We start from the raw sequence: 24,820 nt of genomic DNA, 5'->3' as shown, positions 1-24,820 counted from the left end.
CTTCTTACAACCTCATTCGACAGATCGTTTAATAATAATTCACTTTCAGTAATCATGGGACCGCGATGATTCAGTGGTAAAGTGTTCATCTCTGGTGCTGGGGTCCTTGGTTTGATCAAAAGCTTGCGCCAAGTGAGTTTTGTGGTGGACAAACACAGTGTGTGTGTGTGTGTGTGTGTAGGCTCTCCTGAGGTTCTCCCGTTAACTCCCACTTCCTTCCGCCATTTCATTTATTTCTCATCATCACCGTCTCTTTAGCCTGGCCGGCATAAACGTGGGACGTAAAACTTAGTCAAAAAAAGTTTTGATAAAATACACGAAGTTATTTTCAGCGTTTTTTGTGACAGTTTTTGTTTGCGTTTTTTTATGTGACAGTTTTTTTCTTTGCATTTTTTTACATCACTGAAAGAGTAATAAATAAGCACTATGTAGCATAAGTATAGTATTTGAATCTTGTTCCAAAAAAGTTTTTTTCATTTTTTTTTCATTTTTTTTTTCATTCTTTTTAATGTCAGTAAACTTATGGTAGTGTGCAGGAATTTGAACGTAAAACACATGGTTCCATCAAACAGGAAGAGGTTTGCCTCGCAGTTTGAGCGTCGTCCGCATTCCAAAAGGACTTTTTTTCTTCTTTGTTTCATTCAGTGACCTGTTCCATATGATTTCTCCCCCCCCCGTCTCTGTTGTAAAACAAGAAAAAAAAAGAGTTTTAAAAAAGCATCATTGAAAGGCAAAATTTTGTGTCATTCTTTTATTGTTTTGAAAATACTGGTGTGTTACGAAAATCAGTGGCATTCACACTGGATAACGTGATGAGTACTTACGGAGTACATAAAATTAAAAATAACATCGATTCATTCTGTAACATAGCACTATTAAATTTACAGATGATTCTGCAGTATACATATAATACAGTGTGTTCGTAAAGTTCTGCAACCCAAACTTTGATTGCGTATATCTTTTGAAGCAAGAACGATGAAGACCTGAGACTTTATTTATTTTATTTAACAATCACCAGATACAGCTCAGAGACCATTTTACACTGATATCCAACAACAACAACAACAACAATGGAAAGGATTTGGGAAGGTATCGGCCAGGGCCTGTTTAATAGGTACCATCCCGGCATTTTGCCTGGTAGGTGTAGGGAAACCCTGGAAAATCTCACTTGTCAGTCAGGATGGTCGGCAGCGGGATTCGAACCCACGACCTTCCGAATGCGAAGCTAATGCTCTACCACTTGAGCTACTTCTCTCGGTTATTTGAAACAAATGTAAGCGTGTTCTATGTAGATGTTTCCCAGATCATGACTAATGTTGGAATTTGTAACTTTTTGTCTAGTAACGAAAGAGAGTACCGAAAGTGGGGAAGAAATGAAGAAAATCGATATTCATTTGCAGACAACTGATTTCCTGCGGGTAAATCCCTGTGTATATGTACAGTATGCATCAACATTTATCCATTGGTGCGAAAATGTGTCAAAATTGATGTAGTGTCGCTATGTAAAACGACCCTTGAATGTAAGTCCGTAAAATGTTTTAGGTTAAATAATGATAAGGAATGAGAATTTGCATATAAATTGATAACCTGAGTTTTTATGCAAAAATTTGCGATAAAAATTATTCACCAACATCCAGCAACCCTGGAATCCTCGTGGAAAGAGAAGGGCGCTTCACAGCAACGTTTGAAGTGGCTGCCGCGTTGTAGAGCGCCGTTTGGAGCTCTTAAAAGAAGCTCTTAAGTAGCATTATTACAACCCCCTCCCCCCCCCCTTAGAAGTCCGTCCTGGATCACTTCATTCTTTATTTTGTCCTTGTGTGTCACTATACATCCACCGCAACATACAACTTCTGTTTCTCTCTCTTTTTCGTCATCTAACGTTCCTCTCCTTATTAAAAAATGGCGAAACCTGGGATCGAACGAGGGACGCCAAGCATAACAAGCGTGCGTTGTATCGCTGAGCAACCGTGGACTCTTAATTGCCAGGTCGTGAATATACGTGGGTCTTTAAATATATGAGTTTCCCTAAGCTGAAAAAAAAAAAAAAAAAACATTAAGATACATTCGTAAACTAATACATACATGTGTACCCCATTGAGGGATTTGTCTCACCATCACCAATTTGTTTCATTTGATTAATTGATTGATTTATTTTTTACGTCCCGTTCAGCAGCAAGGCTATATGAGACGTGGACCTACTGATTAACGTGGAATCCGAATCACATGACACCAATTTGTTCAATCGACATAAACGACCTGGTCTCTTCTTCTTGACGATAACGCCTACCCTACTCAGCACGCAAACAAGACACAAAATTGAATTACGGTGGGAACGGCTGCCTCACTCTGCATAGAGCCTCAATTTAACACCGAGTTACTTCAATGCTCTTCTAGTATTAAAGTTTGCATTGCAAGGTGAACGTTTCAAACAGATGAAGTAACGCGGAATGTGAGGAGTGCTGAATAGCGGAATTTGATTTTATTATTATTATTATTATTATTATTATTATTATTATTATTATTATTATTATTATTATTATTATTATTATTATTATTATTATTATTATTATTATTATTATTATTATTATTATTATTTACAAATTCCTGCAACGACGAGACGAATTCCTTAATCTCAATGTTAAGAGTCTTCATCCCGGCGAAATTAAAATTCCGCTAATTTTACAGTAATTATGTGATATCTTCAAATAGATAAAAGATAATCGAAATGTGGAACAAGAGCGCCCTAGACAATATTATTTTACATGAGAAACCGTTATCACGACCCACTTATCTGCTTTCGATTTCGAGCCATTTTGAAAATCGGTATTTATTTTCGCGTTTCTAAACAGCTGAAAACGGAAAGCCACTAGGTGACTTGTGATAACGGTACCTCACGCAAAATAATATTGTCTAGGGCGCTCTTGTTCCATCTTTCAATTATCTTTTATCTATTTGAAGATATCACATAATTACTGTAAAATTAGCGGTATTTTAATTTCGCCGGGATGAAGACTCTTAAGTATGTGGAGAGGTGAGAAAGGACCCACATACACATGTATATATAGTCAAAAAAAATGTATCGTAAAAAATAAATATTTTACAGCTTAGGGAAACATCTATGAAACAACCCACGTATGTGATAATAAAAATTGCATTAGTATAGAGCAAAACTCGTGGTCAAAACTTGAGTTACATAGAATGTATTCCTACATTTGAATTTACGTGTAGTAATATTGAGGTTTAAATATTTCGTCAGCAAAAATATCGCTTGTATATCCATCTTTGTTTCAAAAATCACCAGGAAAAAAGAATGGTTTTGTTATTATTAACCTATTACGTAGTGCAAATTCCACAATGCAGCATTCCTGTTTGTGAAGTGTTAATAATAGTAGTTCTTAATGCATTTGTTTCGGAATGTAGACGGAACATGAGGCCACCGCACTTGTAAGAAAAGAGAATTTTGTTCCGTTTGTTTTGATAAAAAAAAAGAAAAGCATCGAAAAGACAACAAAACAGCAGAAAGAAAAAAAAAAGAAACAAGGGAATTTATATTTTAAGCAAGCAAGAAAGAATTCTTAGGTGGTAATCTTTGATGCACATGGACTTAAGCACTGGATTGTTGCGGAATTGGGGGAAGAGGAGAGAAACGCGAGAAGAAGACAGTAAATGGAAGGAATTTTATGCCTGAGGCGTTCAACGTGGCAACGTCGCGTCCGGGTGGTCTACTACTACTAAAGCCGGGCGTTCTGCTTCGGTCGGCAAAAGAACAGTTAGCCGCAGGGCCCGGCTTTCTCGATGCAGAAATCTTCAAATTATTCTGTGCTTCCCCCTCCCTCTCTACCATCTTCGTACCTCTCCTACCAATATCACTATTTCCCCTGTTCTGTCTACGTAATTTATTCTGTTCTTTTTTTTCTTTCTTTTTAAAAACTATTGGAATGGATGACCTGAATTATGCCGACCTTTTCTTTTTTCCTATCCTAATTGATTATTTTACCAGAATTCGTCGTCCTCGCCCTAATGCCATTGATGAAGATAGAATTGGAAAGATTTTTGAGTTATCGAAAGAGGGAGGAGCGGCAGAGTACCTTTTAAAAGGACTGGTATTTTAAAAGAGTTGAGTGACGTCTCTCCTCTTGGAGTCAGTGGTACCAACTCATGCTAATATTAGAGGAGATATATATATATATATTTTTTTTATGTTTACAGTTATTATTCAGTATTGAGGCTTTTAGCTTTCATCATTGACTTATCAGAACTACAATTTAACGGAAAATTTTATTTCAAATTCTTACGGAGTATCAAAAACTGGTTCTTCGAAAATGAAATCTTTTTAAGTTTTACCGGCTAGGATAAAGTATCCGGTTATGATGAGAAATGAATTTGATTGTGGAATGAAGAAAGTGGGAGCAAACCCCAAGAAAACCCACGCACATGGTGTTTGTCCACCTCAAAGCTCACTTGGTGGTGCGAGCTGCGATCGAATCAAGGACCCCATGTACCAGAGGTGAACGCTTTACCACTGAGACACCGCGATCCCTTACTGGTTCTTCGAATCAAGTAGAAATCTCTAACTTGTGAGAGACTTCAACAATATGTTTAGAAGTTGCAGCAAATTATGGACTATCTTACTTTTGTCAAAAATGGCAATGAAGCGTAACATAAAACGCTATATATATATATATATATATATATATATATATATATATATATATATACAGGGGCGGGTCCAGGATATGATCAAGGAAGGGGCTAAACCATATTTTGCCGTTTTATCCAGTATAAAGCAGAATTGAAGCTCATTTTATCCAGTGTATATCTGAGCGTCAAGGGGGGGGGACTATAGCCCCTATAGCCCCCCTTGGATCCGCCACTGTATATATATAAGGCTATTTTTTTCTTTTACCAAGTATAAGTATGAATCACTTATACGAACAGTACCAAGACGCGATTATTCAAGTCATGTTTAGAATTGACTTATACCAAGGTAACCGGAGGTGGAGCATGACACATAATCTCCAATTTTGACTTATCTCATTTTGGACAATTTCTGACTTATATGGCTTCTCCCACGCAGTCTAGATTTCATATGTGATATTTTTAATGCAGTAATACTAGCATGTCGGTGATAGAGAACGGTGTTGTATAACGTATTACAAATAATTATCATTTATCTATTTCAGTTTTAATTTGTGTGTAATTCAACATGATCTTATGTATCTGCTAGACTTAACATTAAGTGTCACGATTGAAATACGTATGAAATGTTAGTGACAGTTTAATCTGGTAATGTACTAGTGCTGGAAATCTTTTATATCCTTCAGGTTTACTTCTTGTTGCGAAGGTAGCTTTTTCATTTATGGAAAAAAAAAATGAAAAGTTTGTATTTATCAATTTTGAGGTTTTACAAGTATACAAATTTAGAGTGCAAGGGGGAGTTCCACTTCCAGAGTTTCAGATGTCTACATTTATTTTGAACAATATATAATAATAATAAACTTGAAACTCTCCTCTTTCGTCTCGGAAGTATTTGAGGTCGCAATGCTAAGTAAAACATCCTGTATATGCACGAGAAGGAGCCGTGTTCTCATTTTTTTTTTTTTTTTTTAAGCATTTAAATGGCATTTCTTCTGCTTAGACGCGTTTTGGGGTATTTAAATCTCAGCGAGTTAACTTACGTAAGTAGCGTTGGAAGAGACCGTAGTATGTTACATTGCACGGGATTATTTAAATATTAAAAGAAATGATCGCTGTTTGTGAATCACCCGGTAGTTCACGCTACAAAACTCTTCCCAACTCCACACCGCACACAGATTGCTTCTTCCGCTAGACGGACTGTATGATGTTTTTTCAAGAGTCTGTCACTAACTCGAGGGCTTTGTACTGCTTGAACGAGACGTTGGAATTTCTGAATGAAACCTCGCCGGCAGGTTCGTAGAAGGTCGTGCGAGCTGCCCGTCCCCCTCTATTTCCCCCTTCTGCTTTGTGAGGACCCCTCTGGGAGGACGATGTGAGGCGACTGTGGGAGAATGCTCATAAAAACACCGATGACTCTCTCTCTCTCTTTCTTTCTTTCTCTCTCTCCTTATGATTGCTTCCCAACATCGCTACGCCGTGGCGGCTGCTGGCAAGGTCTTCACTAGCGACACCTGTTGGTAATTCTTTCAAGCTGTAGTTCAGCGTTCGGTGCGAAGTAGTTCCCGTAGATGCTGACAGAGGGCACAAGCTTCTAAGTGCTGTGTAATTTTAATACACAGCGACTGATAGGAGAGATGACATGTCAGTGCACAAGGGAATCAAGTGTACTTTTCGTGTTTGTGATATATTTTCGTCTGTAAGACCTCTATTAGAAGCTCCTTTTACAGCTTAAAAGATTAAGCGTTCAGCTATTGTAAATGACTCATATATTAAAAAAAAAAAAAAAAAAAAAAAGTGTAGACTTCCCACGTACTTCACTATAGTATAAGCCTACCAACTTTTTGTCACAGCTTCGGCAATTGGATTTGATTCTCGTGTGCTCTGAACTCTCCAACTTACGAAATATCTGTAAGCGAAAATTAAAGAGGACTAAGTGTTCTTACTGTTACCACATCGTATTAAGCGAATAGAGAAGAAAAATCGGCAAGATATCGAACTTCTATGGGATCAAATAAATAAATAAATAAAAAGCGAGTCTGTGCGAAGAACTACTGTAGTTGAGTAAATATACGAGGGACAGTCAGTAATTCTGTCGTAGCTCTTAATTGCCACAATATAAGTACACAAATCGCCTTCGAAGTTGGCACTTCGGAACATACACACACATCTCCCATCGCTCTTGCCGATGGAAGTCCTTTTTTGTTATCTTCCGAAGTTCAGTCGTCGCGTTAGTTTTGATCTCTTCTACGGTGGCTAAACGGAAACGTAAGGCCGATTTCTCTGTAAATTTCAGGGGGGGGGGGGCATTCAAATGCAGAAGGTATATATATTTTAAGACAAATTGCACCCAAATTATGCCAAATATTGCATATTCATAAATACAATAGGGGGCCCCCATGAGTTTTGGGGAGGCGGCTCTCCGTGACCGGCGCCCTTGCGGAAAAGGCCCATTTTTAGCTTTGGAAAAGAGCCAAATATCCGATGGTGCTAAACTGTTTGTAAGGCTATCAAACTCTCTGAATCAGATTTTCTCCAATTTGCACATGAGCTTGATATTTGTGCGATGCTCGATATGTGAAATTGTTGCAACTGATAACCCCACTCCTCCGTTCAGCTACACTACTCGTACACTGCCTGTTATGACCTGTTGACACTTGTCAAATTCATAACTGGGCAACCAAAGGAGTGTACTGTATAAGATTCGTTGTGATTGCATCGTAAATGTCAAAACTACAGCAACATTCCGGGAAATTTTTGATTATCCCTCGTATAATAAATAAGAGGCTGGGTAAACTATATTTCCATCACTATTCTCTAAGCAGAAATATACATCTTTGTTTTGTAAAATGCCCTGGTGTTACAATGTATAGGCATTCACCTATCATGCTAGGAGTCCCGGGTTCGTTCATTCCCCAGCCACGTAAGTTTGTATTGGAGTACATCACGTCAGTGGGTTTTCTCGAGGTTCTCCCGTTTCCTCCCACTTATTGCACTAGTTACTTCATAATAATTCTGTTACATTAGTCGTCCGTCTCCTATAGCCTAAAGGGTATAAATTGGTACATAAAACCACGAAATTTTTGCAGTTTGTGATTAGCTATGGTCAATCGGATGCTTTTGTAGATTAGTTAGTTAATAATCATTAGTAAAATCTTATTATTATTGGTATTTTATATATAATGTAATTATATTATTACATTTATTCAAGACACAGTGCAGGTGTAAATTGTACAATTGTTCTTATATTAAAAGTATTATTATATATTTTTTGTTTTTTTGGCTGTACGGTCCATGAATGGCTATGACAACCAAGGCGGCATTTATGTTAGTTGTATGGTCAGCTCGTTGGCTTCCATCACTGTCATTCTGTGCTTTGTAAATTAGAATTCACAGTCTCTTAACTGAGGTAGCTCGTCCACCCAATGCTTCACGATATGGGATCGTCGTCATTCTACAGTAAATATCCTGCTATCGTTGACTGTCAGTTCCGCAAATTGGAGAACTTCCACATCCTTTTGTCTAGTTGTGCCCAGAAGACGAGATAAGACGAGAAAGCCTTTATTTTGATTTTTTTGTAGAATTCTTGGCTCATCTCGTATAGAATTTCTTCTCGTCTTGTAATTTCTGATAGAATTCACTTTCGTCTCGTAATTTTTAAATAGAATTCTTTCTCGTCTTGTAATTTTAACAGAATTCTTTCTTGTCTCGTAATTTTTATAGTCTTTTCTCGTCTTGTGTTTTTTATAGAATTCTTTCTCGTCTCGTATTTTTTAATAGAATTCTATCTCGTCATGTAATTTTTAACTAGAATTTTTTCTCGTCTTGTAATTTTTTAAATAGAATTCTTTCTCGTCTCGTAATTTTTATAGAATTCTTTCTTGTCTTGTAATTTTTACAGAATTCTTTCTCGTCTCGTAATTTTTATAGTCTTTTCTCGTCTTGTATTTTTTATAGAATTCTTTCTCGTCTCGTAATTTTTAATAGAATTCTTTCTTGTCTTGTAATTTTTACAGAATTCTTTCTCGTCTCGTAATTTTTATAGTCTTTTCTCGTCTTGTATTTTTTATAGAATTCTTTCTCGTCTCGTAATTTTTAATAGAATTCTTTCTCGTCTTGTAATTTTTAACTAGAATTCTTTCTCGTCTTGTATTTTTCAAAAATAGAATTCTTTCTCGTCTTGTATTTTTTAAAAATAGAATTCTTTCTCGTCTTTCTCGATTCTCAGAAAGCGTTCTCCCCTCTTCTTGAAATTTTCTTGTCTCATTTTTATACAAAATTTATGTCCATTTTCTTCTCAACCTTATGTAGAATTTATCAGAAACTTTTCGTTCACGAGAGGTCCACAAAGGGTATGATAACATTCAAACCATATTTATTATTGGAGTATACAGTTGTGTAATGATTGCGAATCTTTAAACATTGATAAATGCTCTTCATTGCGTTCGCATAATCACTTGATCAATTATATACAATGAATTAAGTAACACTAAAACAGTGCTTGAGATTGAAGACATGGTTGAACTAGTGTTAAGCATGAAACTCAAGAAATTTCGCTCGTCTCAAAATTTGAAAAGACACTTCTCATCTCATGGACACTCTGGTTTTAAGGTAACTTGTTTGTCTTTCACGTAGAAATTACCCGTTTCAAATGCCGACCACTTCTATTAACTTCTGTTGTAAATCTTCCTCTTTTTCTTTCCATCGTATCTTTTATAGCATCCGTTAGGCAGTTAGTTATGTGACCGGAAAACCGTAATAGTTGTGGTCCATCTGATCCGTATGGAAAACCGCAAGCCTATTTGACAGGGATGATTCTCCCACTCTCTACCTCTCTTTACTAAACATATTAGTTTCTTTCTTTTGTAAACATACAGAGAGGTATGAGAAAATTTGATGTCACTTTAGAATTTACCTTTTATGACCTGTTGACGTGATTGTATTTGCGCCTTCTGCAGGAGACCTGGATTCGATAGGAGTGCGTACCACGTTAAGCTTTCAGGGTGCGCCTCTGATAGAGGGAAATATGAATGTGAACTACAAACTTAGCTGCCTCCACTGGAGTTGCAAATATGAACGGCAAGTTTGCGAATGCGAATTACATCAAAGTTTCTCTTGTTAAGATTCAATTTGGGATGGTGAATCAGTGGTCCTCTGGTGCGTGGGGCTCCTGATTCAATCTCCGGCCAAGTAAGTTTGTGGTGAAAAAAACATATCCATGGGTTTTCTCGTGGTACTTCATTTTTCTCCCTCATTCTCATTCTACCGATTCGTCCATCATCATTCACTTAGCTTAATCATCCGTCTCCCTTAGCCTAAAGGGCATAATCGTGGGACGTTGTACTGAAATATATCATTTCATTTTCTGTTTAAGAGTCTTCATCCCGGCGAAATTAAAATACCGCTAATTTTACAGTAATTATGTGATATCTTCAAATAGATAAAAGATAATTGAAATGTGGAACAAGAGCGCCCTATTATTTTGTGTGAGGTATTGTTATCACAAGTCACCTAGTGGCTTTCCGTTTTCAGCTGTTTAGAAACGCGAAAATAAATGCCGATATTCAAAATGGCTCGAAATCGAAAGCAGATAAGTGAGTCGTGATAACGGTACCTCACACAAAATAATATTGTCTAGGGCGCTCTTGTTCCACATTTCAATTATCTTTTATCTATTTGAAGATATCACATAATTACTGTAAAATTAGCGGTATTTTAATTTCGCCGGGATGAAGACTCTTTAAAGATTCAATTTCAGTTTGGGGGCCACGCTTTTTTTTTTTTTTTTTTTTTTTTTGAGGGGTTCCAATACTTGAAGCAATTACGTCTATGTAATATTGGACGGGTATTGTTCTGCACCTGAAAACACGATAAGTAATTGTAAAATACTTACACCTATATTTTCAGAAAACAGTGATAGAACTAGATTATTTTTATAAGAGAAGGAGTACAGATGAAGTGTAAGATCAAATTTTCATGCTACATCAATCATTTCCCTGTTAAACAATCATAAATTTTATTGAGAAAGTGTACAAATATATGTTGAGGTCTCGAAAGTTTTTTTTTTTTGGGGGGGGTGGGGGTGGGATAGTCCGAACCTGTTGGACTTCCCTTGTGGATGTGCCCCTACTTTACACTATAGCAGGGATACAAATAAGCAACAAAGTTTTACTAGCGCAACAAAAAAGTTACTAGCCCACATCCCACAATAGAAATCATTTACGTAGTTACTCACCTTAGGACAAGGTATGATATTATATACTCACCCGCACCAATGAACCACTCGCGCGGTTATTTGCATCCCTGTACTATAATATGTCTGGATGACTATGATAATTAATATAAAATCACAATGTAAATAAAATATGGGATTTTTCACAAGGAGGATGAGTTTATAGATAGCACGCAGGGGTTCGGAGGTATGTCTTCATTAGTGCGGGCAATAGTCCACACTCACTCAGATATTTTGATCAAATATAAACATAATAAAATACAAAATCGTTTGCTTTAGCGTATTTTCTAAAATATATATATATTTGCACTAAATTTTCTCGTATATTTTCCCATACACTGCTTCTGTAGAGATTTCCCGGTCCTGAAATCTCCATCCCTCAACAGCAGACGGCATTTTTATTTGTACAAGTTCTGACAAACATTCGCAGCATGTTGGGATCATTCATATTCGAAAATTTTCATCCGGTCTTTACAATTCGCACGTTGTGGAGGCATTCTCAAATCATTTACACACGTTGGAAACTATGAAAGATCACAAACTCAAGTCTTTCAGTTTAACCTTCCATGATTATATCCTTTACACTAAGGGAGACTGTGAATAAGGCAAGTGAATGATAATGGAAGAATTAGTGGAATGAGAATATGGGAGGAAACCCACAGACATGATATTGTCCACCACAAATTTTCTTGGCCGCGGATCGAATCTGGGACTGCACGCATCAAAACTAAGCACTCTACCTATAAGCCATCGTGCCCCTATGAAAGCGAGCATTGGGTATCATTAACCTGCTAGAAATTTTTATAATAATGCTGTAGAGATACGATTGGCTCTAGAAAGCGAGACCGAGATCCAGATAAAAAAAATTGTTATCCATGTGACCTAGCGTTGCCATTGAGACGGGACGAGACGAGACAGAATTTTCGGGGACAAATTAGGAGCTCTTCCACTAGACATAGATACAATTTCCGAGACGAGACATTTTGACGACATGTTTTCGAGATGAAACAGCTTCAACTCTGTGACAGTACTGTTCTCAAGATACGATTCCTTCTTAGACGTTCCTCTCTTGAATTGCATACAGATGTATTATTTTCTATCTTACATTACTCACAATGCCCAATTAATATTTCGTTGCGACCTACCAAATTTTCAGTATTTCTCCTCACGCTCAATCTTTGATTTTTCGTTTTTAAAGGCTGTAATGGTATTTTGTTGCTTTTGCGTAGAGTCTATGTTATGGACGCTGGCTCATAATTAAAAGGATCATAAAGTAACATCCGTAATTAAATGATTCGGGGACCAACAGATCTTCACAACAATAAAAAACTTTCACCCGTTGTCGGCCAAGGTAGCAAACAGCAGGAATGCGCTTCCTCGTATCTCGCTCAGAAACACAGATAAACCATCTGCAAAGAAAACTAATAACTAATGGCATACGACAATAAACAAAATAGATGAGTGAAAACCACTGAATTAAGAATCACAAGATTTATTAGACTTAGCGACATTTGTTAACGTGATATATATATATATATATATATATATATTACTGTCAGACAAACAAATGATAGCGCACATAGCAACATCTGTTAGCGTCAGACAGCGAAGTGATAGCCCACATAGCGACATTTGTTAGCGTCAGACAGGCAAGTGATAGCGCACCTAGTAACATCTATTAACGTCAGACAGACAGATTATAGCGAATGTAGCGACATTTATTAGAATCGACAGGCAAATGATAGCGCACATAGCGACATTTGTTAGGAATTTATATAACATTCTAGGATAGTATGGCGCACAGACTGATAAGTTTCCTTTTTATACTTAGGATTCATAGGTTCCAATGCAAATAAGCTTTTACAGTACGAAGTAAATATTTTTTTAAAGTGTAACCCAATCATTAAATTAATATTTTTTTTATTGTTTCGATAATAATAAATTTATGTGCTGTTGCAGCTATGGATACTGAATTTGATGGCTTGCGTAAAATACCGTAATTTTTGTACACGTGTAAATGATTGTTATTAGAGTGAGAAAAGTATATTTTAGTTTCTTCATATATTTTCTGACGTGTATTTCTCTTTCATTTCAAACAGGTGGTGCCTTGATTATTTTGCCCACGCACAGACATTTGAAGATTGAATTAATGGATTGTGAAAGGTACGTATTTCACACTTTCTTCATTCCATTATTACAATATATACTGAACAGAATCAATGAAACAGCATAACTTTCCCCATCTGCTTTCTGGCTATCAACTGCCCGAAGAGTGACTTAAGAGTCTTCATCCCGGCGAAATTAAAATACCGCTAATCTTACAGTAATTATGTGATATCTTTAAATAGATAAAAAGATAATTGAAATGTGAAACAAGAGCGCCCTAGACAATATTATTTTGCATGAGGTACCGTTATCACAAGTCACCTAGTAGCTTTCCGTTTTCAGCCGTTTAGAAACGCGAAAATAAATGCCGATTTTCAAAATGGCTCGTAATCGAAAGCAGATAAGTGAGTCGTGATAACGGTTTCTTATGTAAAATAATATTGTCTAGGGCGCTCTTGTTCCACATTTCGATTATCTTTTATCTATTGGAAGATATCACATAATTACTGTAAAATTAGCGGTATTTTAATTTCTCCGGGATGAAGACTCTTAAAGGGAGGGCGACGCGACACAGTGACAATGTTCGTTGCAAGACTGGACGTAGTTCCACCGGTCGTTAATAGATGGCGTTAGAGCAGACTGGGTTGTGGAGGGCTGGCACGCAAGTGGTTATTACTTTTTCATATAGATCAGACGTGCCCTTATCTCACTCATTTTGTCTCAGTGGGGACCGCACTCATCCTTCTTTGGGTATATGATGATGACGTCACCAATATCATTTGAAGGTAAATGAAAATACATCCATAATATTTGAGGGTAAAAGAGTAGATTGAGGGCATTTGAGGGTGAGGTTAGGTTATTAATATTTTTGAAGATGAGTGAGCTGAGGGTTGGAGATCAATATTATTTGATGCGAGTGAGGTTGAGTGGGATGGGGGCATGAATATTACATAAGGGTGAGGAAATTGAGTAAGGTTGAGTGTTAGAGGGGGCATCATGAGGGCAAGTGAGTGCCAATGTCAGAGTTGAGTGAGGTTGAGTGGAAGTGGGGGGCATCATGAGGGCGAGTGAGTGTGAGTGACTGTTCGGAAATCTCTGTTGTATATAGCATTAGTGTAAAAGCGAGTCGCTTATGGCCACCAATTCGAGCTATATACTGAAACCTTTCTCCTTGGATACTTCATGGTTTCAGTATTTTTCAAAGCATATTTTCAAAACTACAAGAAAAACAACGTGATATAGGAATAGTTATGCATTAGCTCCATCTGTGCGACAATTCTATCAAATACGTGGGTTTTGAGATTTATGTTAGGAGGGCATGGAGGCTCAGCTTTAAAGCGCTTATTTGTGGTGCGTGGGGTCCCAGGTTCGATCCACATCCAAGTAAGTTTGTGGTGGTTAACATCATGCCCGTGGGTTTTCTCGGTGTACTCCCGTTTTCTCTCACTTTCTTATTGCAGCAGTTCATCCATCATCATTCACTTGCCTTAATCATCGTCTCTCGTAGCCTAAAGGGAGATGTTAAAGAGGGGCGGATCTAGAAGGTGAAAACGGGGGGGGGGGGACAGCCAGAATCCAGACTATGATAGGTAAAAATAAGGTTACTATAAACCTTCAAAAATTTATAAATAATGGCTTAAATTATTTCATTCAAAAAAAAAAAAATGGGGGCCTAGGCCGATCCCCGGGGCTAGATCTGCAACTGACGGTTCAATTGAATCATTGAAGTTTAGATTTTTGTATTTAAAAAAATCATTTTCTTGATTTTGTCGAAAACTGCGCTTGATGACTTTGTATGAAATCGGTGATTAGTATATCTCATCTTTGGATATTTTTGTTACATTAAGCGCTATAGAATTCAGGAAAATATTGATAAAAAAAAGGATGGTGGGCAGAATAGAAACAATGAAATAATCTTGCAGAATACTTTCCATTTTTTGTTTGCTAATGTTTCTAGAAGAAAAAAAGAATAGAAAGGATGGATATTATTTAAGAGAATTTGGATTGAATCGGAAATTTCACGTTGACACTGAAAAGCGCGATCGGATAAAGAAATACTGTAGATGGTCTCCAATCGCTCTCATGTAACTTCTGCCATCTGGTGTCAAAAGTATGAACTAGTTGGTGTGAGTGAATAGGTTGGACGAAGTGTTCAGTTTCGCCGCTGTGTGGCAGCACATCTCATGACTTCCACTCCCGTCAACTTGTGTGGCAGGCATACAAAATGTGCAATGTAACTAAGTCGAGATGGTTGCATATGCTCAAAGGGACATTCCAATCTTAAAAAAAAAATAACTTACCGGTCCAGTTTACGTTTATCATAATTGTTGCATGTAAATACTGTAATATATTTCTTTGTTTTCTGACATATGTATAATAATAAAATATGTTTATCAAAAAAGTAAAACATACATTTATGCTCCTGTTCACCTTTAATTACTTATTTTTGTATTACACTAAGCAGCTTGATTGATGGTATTAGTCTAGTTTTTACAGTTTCTTTACAGTGTATATTCTTTTCTTTTTCTTTTCTTATCTATTTCTTTTTTATTTTCCTTTATTTCCTTCTTTTTTTTTCAAAAAAATTGTTAAAAATGGCTATATGCAGTTTCCGCAAAGCTTTTCAATTATCCCTTAGAGCGTTCACTTCTGGTGTGAGGGTCTCTGGTTCGATCCGATGCCAGCAGTTTGTGAAGGGTAAAATCATGTCTGTGGGCTTTCTCAGGGTTCTCCCCCCTTTTTTTATGTATTTTCTTTACACTAATTCTTTCATTTTCATTCACTTCCATTAACGATTAGTTTGCTTTAGCGCAGCGTTTTTCAACTGCTGTGTCACGACACATTCGTGTGTCGCGAGATTTTTAATGTCTTCTAAGATCTTCCGCAAAGAAATTATTTTTAGAAGAAAATAAAAATTTATCGCCAATCGACTTGTCTTCAGAGTTGAAAGCTGGAAAGTTTGCTTGTAACGTTGTTCATTTTTCTTTGGAAACAAACACTGGACACGAGAGGATGTCTGTCAAGAGTTCGTCTACACATAGATACTCTTTCCAAAAGTCGCCAGGGACAAACATCTCACTAGTATTAAGAGTCTTCATCCCGGCGAAATTAAAATACCGCTAATTTTATAGTAATTATGTGATATCTTCAAATAGATAAAAGATAATTGAAATATGGAACAAGAGCGCCCTAGACAATATTATTTTGCGTGAGGTACCGTTATCACAAGTCATCTAGCGGCTTTCCGTTTTCAGCTGTTTAGAAACGCGAAAATAAATGCCGATTTTCAAAATGGCTCAAAATCGAAAGCAGATAAGTGAGCCGTGATAACGGTTTCTCATGTAAAATAATATTGTCTAGGGCGCTCTTGTTCCACATTTCGATTATCCTTTATCTATTTGAAGATATCACATAATTACTGTAAAATTAGCGGTATTTTAATTACGCCGGGATGAAGACTCTTAAGTTTGATGTGTTCCTATATTTCTGATGGTAATATTTCTTTCTCATATTCCAGATTAGGAGTCGTAAGTTTCTTTTATATTAATATGTTTCTACTCAAGAGTCTTACGTAATTTTCTTTTGAGATTTGTATCTTATAGTCCTTCCATTAAAAAATGTATGTATTTTTATGTTACTTTTTTGAATCTAGGAAAAAGAATCACATGCAGGGGTGTCGTGAAAATTTGAAACGTACTTTTGTGTGTCCCAAAGGAAAAAAAAGGTTGAGAAATGCTACTATAACGTATACACGGTGTATGTGCAGGATGTGAAACCATAAATTTCAACTCATTTCATTGTAATTTTCCCCTATTGCCTAAGGTTGAACTTGAAATATTTCAGTTTAACGTCCCATACCTATGGCATTTAGGCCAGGAGAGACGGTGATTAAAGCAAGTGAATGATGATGGAAGAATTGGTTGAATGAGAAAGTGGGAGAACGGGAGAACCCCGAGAAAACCCACTGAGACGATGTTGTCCACCACAAACTTACTTGGACGGGGAGTGAACTAGGGACCCCACGCACCAGAGGTAGGCGCTCTATCACTGAGTCACTGTGCCCCCCAGTGTTGAACTTGAGTTCAACGAAGTTGGAGCTTATCCTATTCTCGTGAAAAATAAATAAGCCACACAACAAATTTCGTTAAAAAAAAAATCCTCCGGTATTCACGAAACATTGTTCTTTTCTTTGAGAATGAAAACATTTATACTTATTGATAGGTAATCAATGGAGAACAACTGGGCGAATTCACTCTATCTTAAAAACATGAATAACCATAACTTAGTAAAGAATACCAATTTTCATAAAACATGGCGTATTGTCTTTCTCAATCTCTCTCTTGTTATTTGTGCCTCCTAATTGAAGCTGGTCCTTGGGCTTGAAAATTGGAATCCTCCCAAAAACTCCTAAACAGTCCTTTAAATTGTCACTGCTGTGATGATTCATCATGCTATATCTTACTTAAGTATAATCCGCTGAACATAATAAAGCAGATTCTGATGTTAAACGTTCTATTTATTTTTCTCTTAAGGTAATTCAACACTTCTCTTAGAGAGAAGAAGAGGTAGAGAAAGAGGAGGGAAAAGGAATGAAAGATAGATAGGAAGAGAAAGAATGAAAATTAGAGAAAGATAAAAGAAGGAAACATAAGGAAAGAGGAGAATTAAAATTAGAGAGAAAGAAAGAAAGAAAAAAGAGAGAGGGTAGGGTAAGGTGGAAATATTTATAAAACGTACGCCAGTAATTAACAATTTGGATGTTCTATAAAATATTATGAGTACAACACGTACGTGTGGAACGCACATTGAACAAGTGACAAATTGTTTACATGGTTCTTAAATTTAAAACTTGAAATTTTCTTACGAACCATCAATATTATTTCGTCAGTTTCAGAAATACTTATACTACTAGTACTAATAATAATACATCAGTACAAATTTATCCGATAAATTCAAGGTAAGCTCCAGTTTGTGCCAAGACACTGTATTTACCTCCCTCATGCTATACCATATATCGTTTCACTGTGGTGAAACCATGTAATGACTTAAGATAATTGATCACCACCGAGCTCTGTGTTTGATATTTTTTTTAATGTTTAATACATGTCAAGCCGACAACCCGCACCACAAAAATGAATTCTTAGTTGCATAACGTTTTCAATTTCACTTGATTGAGATTATAGGAAGCCTTAAATGTTTTAATACTTGTCAAGCAGATAACCCACACTACAAAGGTGAACTGCTGATTGCATAACATTCTAAATTCCACTCGTTCGAGGCAATAAGCCGTAAACGTTTAATACCTGTCAAGCAAACAACCCGCACTACAAATGTGAACTGCTGATTGCATAACATTCTAAATTCCACTCGTTCGAGGCAATAAGCCGTAAACGTTTAATACCTGTCAATCAAACAACCCGCACTACAAATGTGAACCGTTGGTTTCACAACATTCTAAATTTCATTCGACTGAGGTATACCATTGAACTTGCAGGAAGCCTTGGTTTTTCAAACTGTGCCGACGCGCCCAGACCCATTTTTGCTGACTTATCGGGGTACCGCGAAATATTTGGAGATTTTCACTAAAATACTTCAAAAAGAGTCTATAGAATGAAGGCGGCGTTTCAGTAGGAGGGTAGAATTATTGAGTGTATACGGTGTGGAGGTGATATGACGCTTGTGGAATCTCAAGAGAAAACCAATAAAATGTTAGAGAGCTTGAGAGAGGACTATGAAAAATATGGGATGGAAATAAATATTAGAAAGACAAAAGCCACGTGATTGGAACGAAGCAGTCGGTGTCAAATATAGAAGTAGGAGGGGAGAAAATAGAACAGGTGAATAGTTTTCGACACCGAGGTAACATTATTACTGCTTGCATGAAATGTGAACGTGAAATAAAAGCAAGGATAGGAATGGCGAAAGAAGGCTTTAGAAGAAAGAAAAGAATATTTTGTAGGACCTTGAATAAAGAGTTGAGAAAAAGACTCATAAAATACTTCGTGTGGAGTATTGTTCTGTTTAGGTTAGAAACATGGACATTATTCAAAAATAATGAAAAATGACTGGAAGCTTTTGAAATGTGGGTGTGGAAAATAAAGAAAATTATTGTAAGTCGAATAGAGAACTGTGTAGCTTTGCACATGGAGATGCTAATATTGCTTGTTACAGAATCTGAGAATGAACTGAATAAAATGTTTTAAGAAGTTGAGAAAGAGCTGTAAAGAATATGGAACGAAAATACATGTTAGAAAGAAAAGGCATGGTGATTGGAACGAAGCGGTTGGTGCCAGATATTGAAGTACAGAGGGGAGAAAATAGAACACGTGATTAGTTTACGATACTTGAGTGATATTATTAGTGATGACATACAGTGCGAATATGAAATAAAAACAAGAATAGGAATTACGAATCTGGAGTGACATTACTCAAAAGAGATTAGGACACTAGAAGTCTTGGAAATGTGGATGTGTAGAAGAACGGAAAAAAACTAGATGGGTCTAATAGAAATCAGATCAGAAGGCGTTAGAAGTAGCGGGAGATGTTACGAAGAATTGAGTATTTGACAAGCCCGTCAAATTAGGAAACTGAAACGCGTGACAACGTGTCCCAACATCTTCAAAAATTCCCGATTTAAAAAGGTGAGAGAGCATTTTCTATCTGTATATGTATTTCCGTATTGATAGTGAAGGTGTCTGTCCTTTGTGATTACATTACGGGAGAACACAGTTAGTGCCCATATTGAGTTAGACTTTTATCATATTAGTTTGTGGCATATACCAAGAGGTTCTTAGGAGTTCAAAATTTATAGGGAATATAGTTTCTCACGAGCCCATAATGTTAGGACGATGGAACTCGTAAATTCAAAGTATAAACTCCTCATTCGAAATTAGTAGACATGTGTTTCAGCGGTGTCGAAATTTTCTGTTTTAAGGAACGGGGAGGGCATTTTCTTTATTTTTCCACACTGAAATCGACGCGGTGTCTGTTGTTTGTTACCCCACCACAGGAAAATAGCGGACATTTTTAAAGTCAATTTTGGAATATTGTTACTATCTACCTGAAGCTTCGACTTTACCATTACACTTTGGAATTGGATGTTGGGTTTAGCGTCAATTTCAGCAGTGAGAATATATGATAAGACGTGGACCTACTGATTAACGTAGAATCCGAACCACATGAACTGCCGGAAATCGAACCCAGGTCTCCCACCATTACACTTTCATTGAAGTGCGTATCCTAAGGGGGCAAACGGGGGCTCAAATATTTTCCATAAACATATTCCCACTTTCAGCCGCGCATCCAGGGGCGGATCCGGGACGGACTTCTAGGGGGGCGGTGATTTATAATACTGCTACTTAGAGCTACTTTTAAAGAGTTCCAAACTCTGGGATCAGTTTTATTTATATATAAAATAAGAACGTTTCCTCTTCTGGGGGAGGGGCGATCGTCCCGAGGGGTCCAAATTTTTGTTGGAAGGGGTCCAATTTTTTTCTGGAGGGGAATCCACAGTCCAATAAGTCTATGTAGTATTGAACCTGTAGTTTCAGAAAATCTGTTAGAACTGAATTATTTCTATAAAGAAAGACAGGTGTCAAATCGAATATTTAGGCTACATCAATAATTTCCGTTAAACAAGTATAGTTATGTTAAGAATTGTGTACAAATGTTAGTCGAGTTGAGAAGTTTTGGGAAGGGTGTCCGTACTCGGTAGTCCGCCCCTGCTTACTGTGCGAAAAATATACATTTCAGTTAGTCATAAAAGTAAGGCCGAAGTCATGTATTACTGCGGTCATACAATCAATATTGAAGCATCTACAAAATTGTGGAATTGTTCGTGAAAACTCATTTAAATAGTAAATCTAGTATACAGAGCGTAAAGTAGTAATAACTAGTCTTGCCATACGTCCTGGTTTTGAGGGGTTGTCCCGACGTCTTGGCCGGTTTCCTGTTTAGTCCCGGTCAGAAGGAGAAATTTAGTTTCTAGTCGCAAAGTTATCTAACGTGTAGTAATTCTTCCTTTTCTCCTCCTTTTGCAAATGTTAACCTAGTTAGTTGTAATATATATATATATATATATATATATATATATATATATATATATATATATATATATATATATATATATATATTAAATGTATATAGGCTATATACGTCAGCAGAAACAAGTCTTAAGCGAAACTGAACCAAATATGATTACTGAATAGCAACTTTTGAGATTAAAACACCTCAAAACGATTTCTACATTGTTATTATTATTTGGCACTACAAATCAAGATACTGTCTTTGTGCATACTAATATTTATGCAGTGCAGGGCTTAAATAAGGGCCCCACAGACCCCTCATTGCGGAGGGGCCTCAAGCCATCAGGGGCCCCAAATCATGAAGTGGGACTAGAGAGGGATCCCCGCTCCACGCTGTTTACGGGGAGGCCCCCAAGCCTTTAGTTACGCCACTGATGCAGTGTAAATTTGTTTGAATTTTGAGTTGTGTATAAGAATAAATTTTAGAATATTGAAAAACCTGCACGATAAATTTTCATTGTGCACGTGTCTTGTTAAGTTGATAATTTATCACGAGAATTTTTGATAAAAATAAGAGTATTAACATTAGCAATGTCACGGTGTGGAGCTTCAGAAATCTGGCAAGTCTAGTAATAATTGCTCTTGAGCCCAGAAGACTGGACATTTTTCTTAGTTAACATTGTCGTTGTATGTGCTGCCCTCAGTGAGACAACTCGCGAACTAGGTGATCACTACAAGCGGTGGTTTTGTAAGCAGTTCACCATATTGCCACTAGGTGGCTACAGTATAGCATTTCTTCGCGTGGTAGTACAAGGAATTCTGCCATCTATCGACGATTCTTCGTACTAGTACGTTTAGTCGAATATTTTATACTGAATTTAAATATCTGTGTGTAACTGCGTGAGAAGTTTCTTTTTTACTGGAAATTGACCATTCATTTGCTAAAAGAGTGATATGAATGAAACTTAGTATAGGCGATGTGTCAGACAGCATTTTTATTTTTTTTTTTAAATTTTTTATCGCGACCGTATCCGTAACATCTGCCTGCATCGTAGATAACAAAATAACAAATACGTTCAACTTGTTTGTTCTCTGACAATATTGTAATACCTAAAATAATATCCAATTTAAAAATTGTAAATACGTACTTTATTGTTTTGTATGTCCTGTGATATAACAACGAAATTTAAGCTAAGAAATAAGTACAATAACAAACGTGGAACTCTTACTTCGGTGAAGAATCTTTCCTTTCCTCCTCTGACAAAATGTGAAATAACGCTTCTGATTATTGGGTTTTAAAATCAAAGAAAGAAAAGAAAAGAAGAACAAAAAGAAAAAAAATGATCCCATGGTTGTTTGTCCGAAAAGAATAATCTCTATTTAATATCAATATCTAATAGCTATGGAAGAAAGATAACAAAAAACTCTTTGTCTTCGCATGAACATCCGCAATTTTATCCGCACAGAAACTAAAACTCTACATCCGCAAAATGTTATGTATATTGATGTGGATATCGCCATCCGCACAGTGGTAAACGGCTTATCTCTAGTGCGTGGGGTCCTTAGTTGGATCTCCGCCTAAAGTAAATTTGTGGTGAACACACTGGCTCAAATCCCGGGGGATGAGGGGGCATGTCCCTCCAATAATCTGATTTGAAACATGTTTTGGAGGGAGGAATTTGATGATTTTTTGTCCGATTGCTACAAAGGAACGTGAGATGAAATTGGTTTTCCCCTGAATAAGTCTCAAATCTGTCCGACCCCCAACGTTGAAGACAACTCTGCTCTCTGATCCTCCACAACATTGTTTTTCAACGTAATAAATATTTTGGACATTATCCTCCCCCCCCAAAAAAAATGGGAACGGCCTTACCCGTCCCCCTCAGTGTTGAAGACAATTTGCGCCGCTAGGTGGACAACATTGTTTCGTAGGTTATCTCGAGATAATCCTATTTCCTCTCACATCCTCATTCCACCAATTCATTGCATTCACTTGCCTTAAGAGTCTTCATCCCGGCGAAATTAAAATACCGCTAATTTTACAGTAATTATGTGATATCTTCAAATAGATAAAAGATAATTGAAATATGGAACAAAAGCGCCCTAGACAATATTATTTAGCGTGAGGTACCGTTATCACAAGTTACCTAGCGGCTTTCCGTCATCAGCTGTTTAGAAACGCGAAAATAAATGCCGATTTTCAAAATGGCTGGAAATCGAAAGCAGATAAGTGAGTCGTGATAACGGTATCTCATGTAAAATAATATTGTCTAGGGCGCTCTTGTTCCACATTTCGATAATCTTTTATCTATTTGAAGATATCACATAATTACTGTAAAATTAGCGGTATTTTAATTTCGCCGTTTCTTAACCGTAAAGGGCATAATCGTAGGACGTTAAACTGAAATATTGTCTGAGTATAAGACTACTTCAGTCGACAGATCATGTCGAGCTGAACAACGTAACATACTTGGGGGTCAATTTTGATTTGTAGTTTCCTTAAAAAAAAAAAAAAAAAAAAAAAAAACTAGCTTTTGAGGCGCTAAAAAGTATATCATTCGTCTCCATTAATAATTGATTGGGAAGGCGGGAAGGCACAGTAGTTCAATGATAGAGCGCTTACTTCTGTTCCGTAGAGTCTCTGATTCGATCCCTTCCCAAGTAAGCTTATGGTGAACATCGTGTCCATGAGTATTCTCGCTTCCTCCCACTTTTTCATTCCACCAATTCTTCCATCATCATTCATTTGCCTTAATCGTTAGCCACCTAAGTCTAAAAGACATAATCGTGGGAAGTTAAACTGAAATATTTCATTTTCATTTCAATAATTTATTGTTTCGTTTTCCTGAAAAAAAATATTTATTTATGCTCCATATATGTAGCAAATTCATTTATGTTCCGTATATGTAGCAAAATACATTGCTAAGTAGCTGATTATAGCTGTTGTTGTAGTTCGCATTTTCTAACGGTTACACACATATTTTTTTTAAAAACCAGGAATTATCTGAAATTCCGAAACCACGATTTGTATTAAACCAGGACGGTGAGACTGTTACTTCTCTGAAGCAAACAAGCTTCGAAGTGTATATTGCAATTAGGCAGAACACTAATTAGTTTTTGAGTGTTCTGCGGTGTCCAACCGATGGATAGCTACACGTGCGGTTGGGTTTTTGTTTACAGTTATTTGTGGCTACAACGAAAGCGGGTGGTCATCCGGAAGGGGGAGGGGCAATGGCCTGGTGGTCCACATGGTGTTTTGGTCAATATTTTATTTCCTCTCAGATTTCCTTTGGACAAGTGAGCCTCGACTTTGTACACGTGTAATTCAACTGATGCTGAACGTGCTAGTTGACAAATGTATCGGATTTTGAGGGGGAGAACCAATTTCAGGTGGCTTTTTTTCTTCTTACGTTTTGTCTCTGCGTGCAAACTAGTCTGAGTTTTCTTTATCTTCGTACGTTGGAACGGAAAAGTGAATTGGAATCATGAGATTCGGCCAGCCATGGAGATACTGTAAACTGTATTTAGGAAAGAGGCAGTAATAAAGTGTGTTTAGGAAAGAGGAGACAGTAATCTACTCTATCTAGTAAACAGCAGATACTGATACAGTAAACTGCAATTTATGAAATAACAAACAGTAATAATCTGTATTTAGGAAATAGCAGATAGTAACAAAGAGTATTTAGGAAACAACATAAAGTAATAATCTGTATTTAGGAAATAGCAGACAGTAATAAAGTGTATTTTGGAAATAATAGACAGTAATAAAGTGTATTTAGGAAATAGCAGACAGTAATAAAGTGTATTTAGGAAATAATAGACA

At 36.8% G+C, this 24,820-nt stretch overlaps 1 long non-coding RNA gene across 3 annotated transcripts in view; it reads left to right on the top strand.

The window, feature by feature from the left end:
* LOC145681397 (uncharacterized) overlaps positions 1 to 24,820 on the top strand; it is a 368,906-nt gene that overhangs the window by 243,422 nt on the left and 100,664 nt on the right. For all 3 annotated transcript variants that reach the window (XR_014130769.1, XR_014130770.1, XR_014130771.1), the window contains one exon: positions 12,967 to 13,030. This is a non-coding gene — a long non-coding RNA (uncharacterized LOC145681397). The remainder of the gene's footprint in view (positions 1 to 12,966; positions 13,031 to 24,820) is intronic.

This window comes from Thermobia domestica, chromosome 3 (assembly GCF_964235325.1).
Source record: "Thermobia domestica chromosome 3, izTheDome1.hap1.1, whole genome shotgun sequence".
NCBI lineage: Eukaryota > Metazoa > Arthropoda > Insecta > Zygentoma > Lepismatidae > Thermobia > Thermobia domestica.
Note: the sequence above shows the minus strand (reverse complement) of the source record. Positions and strands in the feature narration are given on the sequence as shown.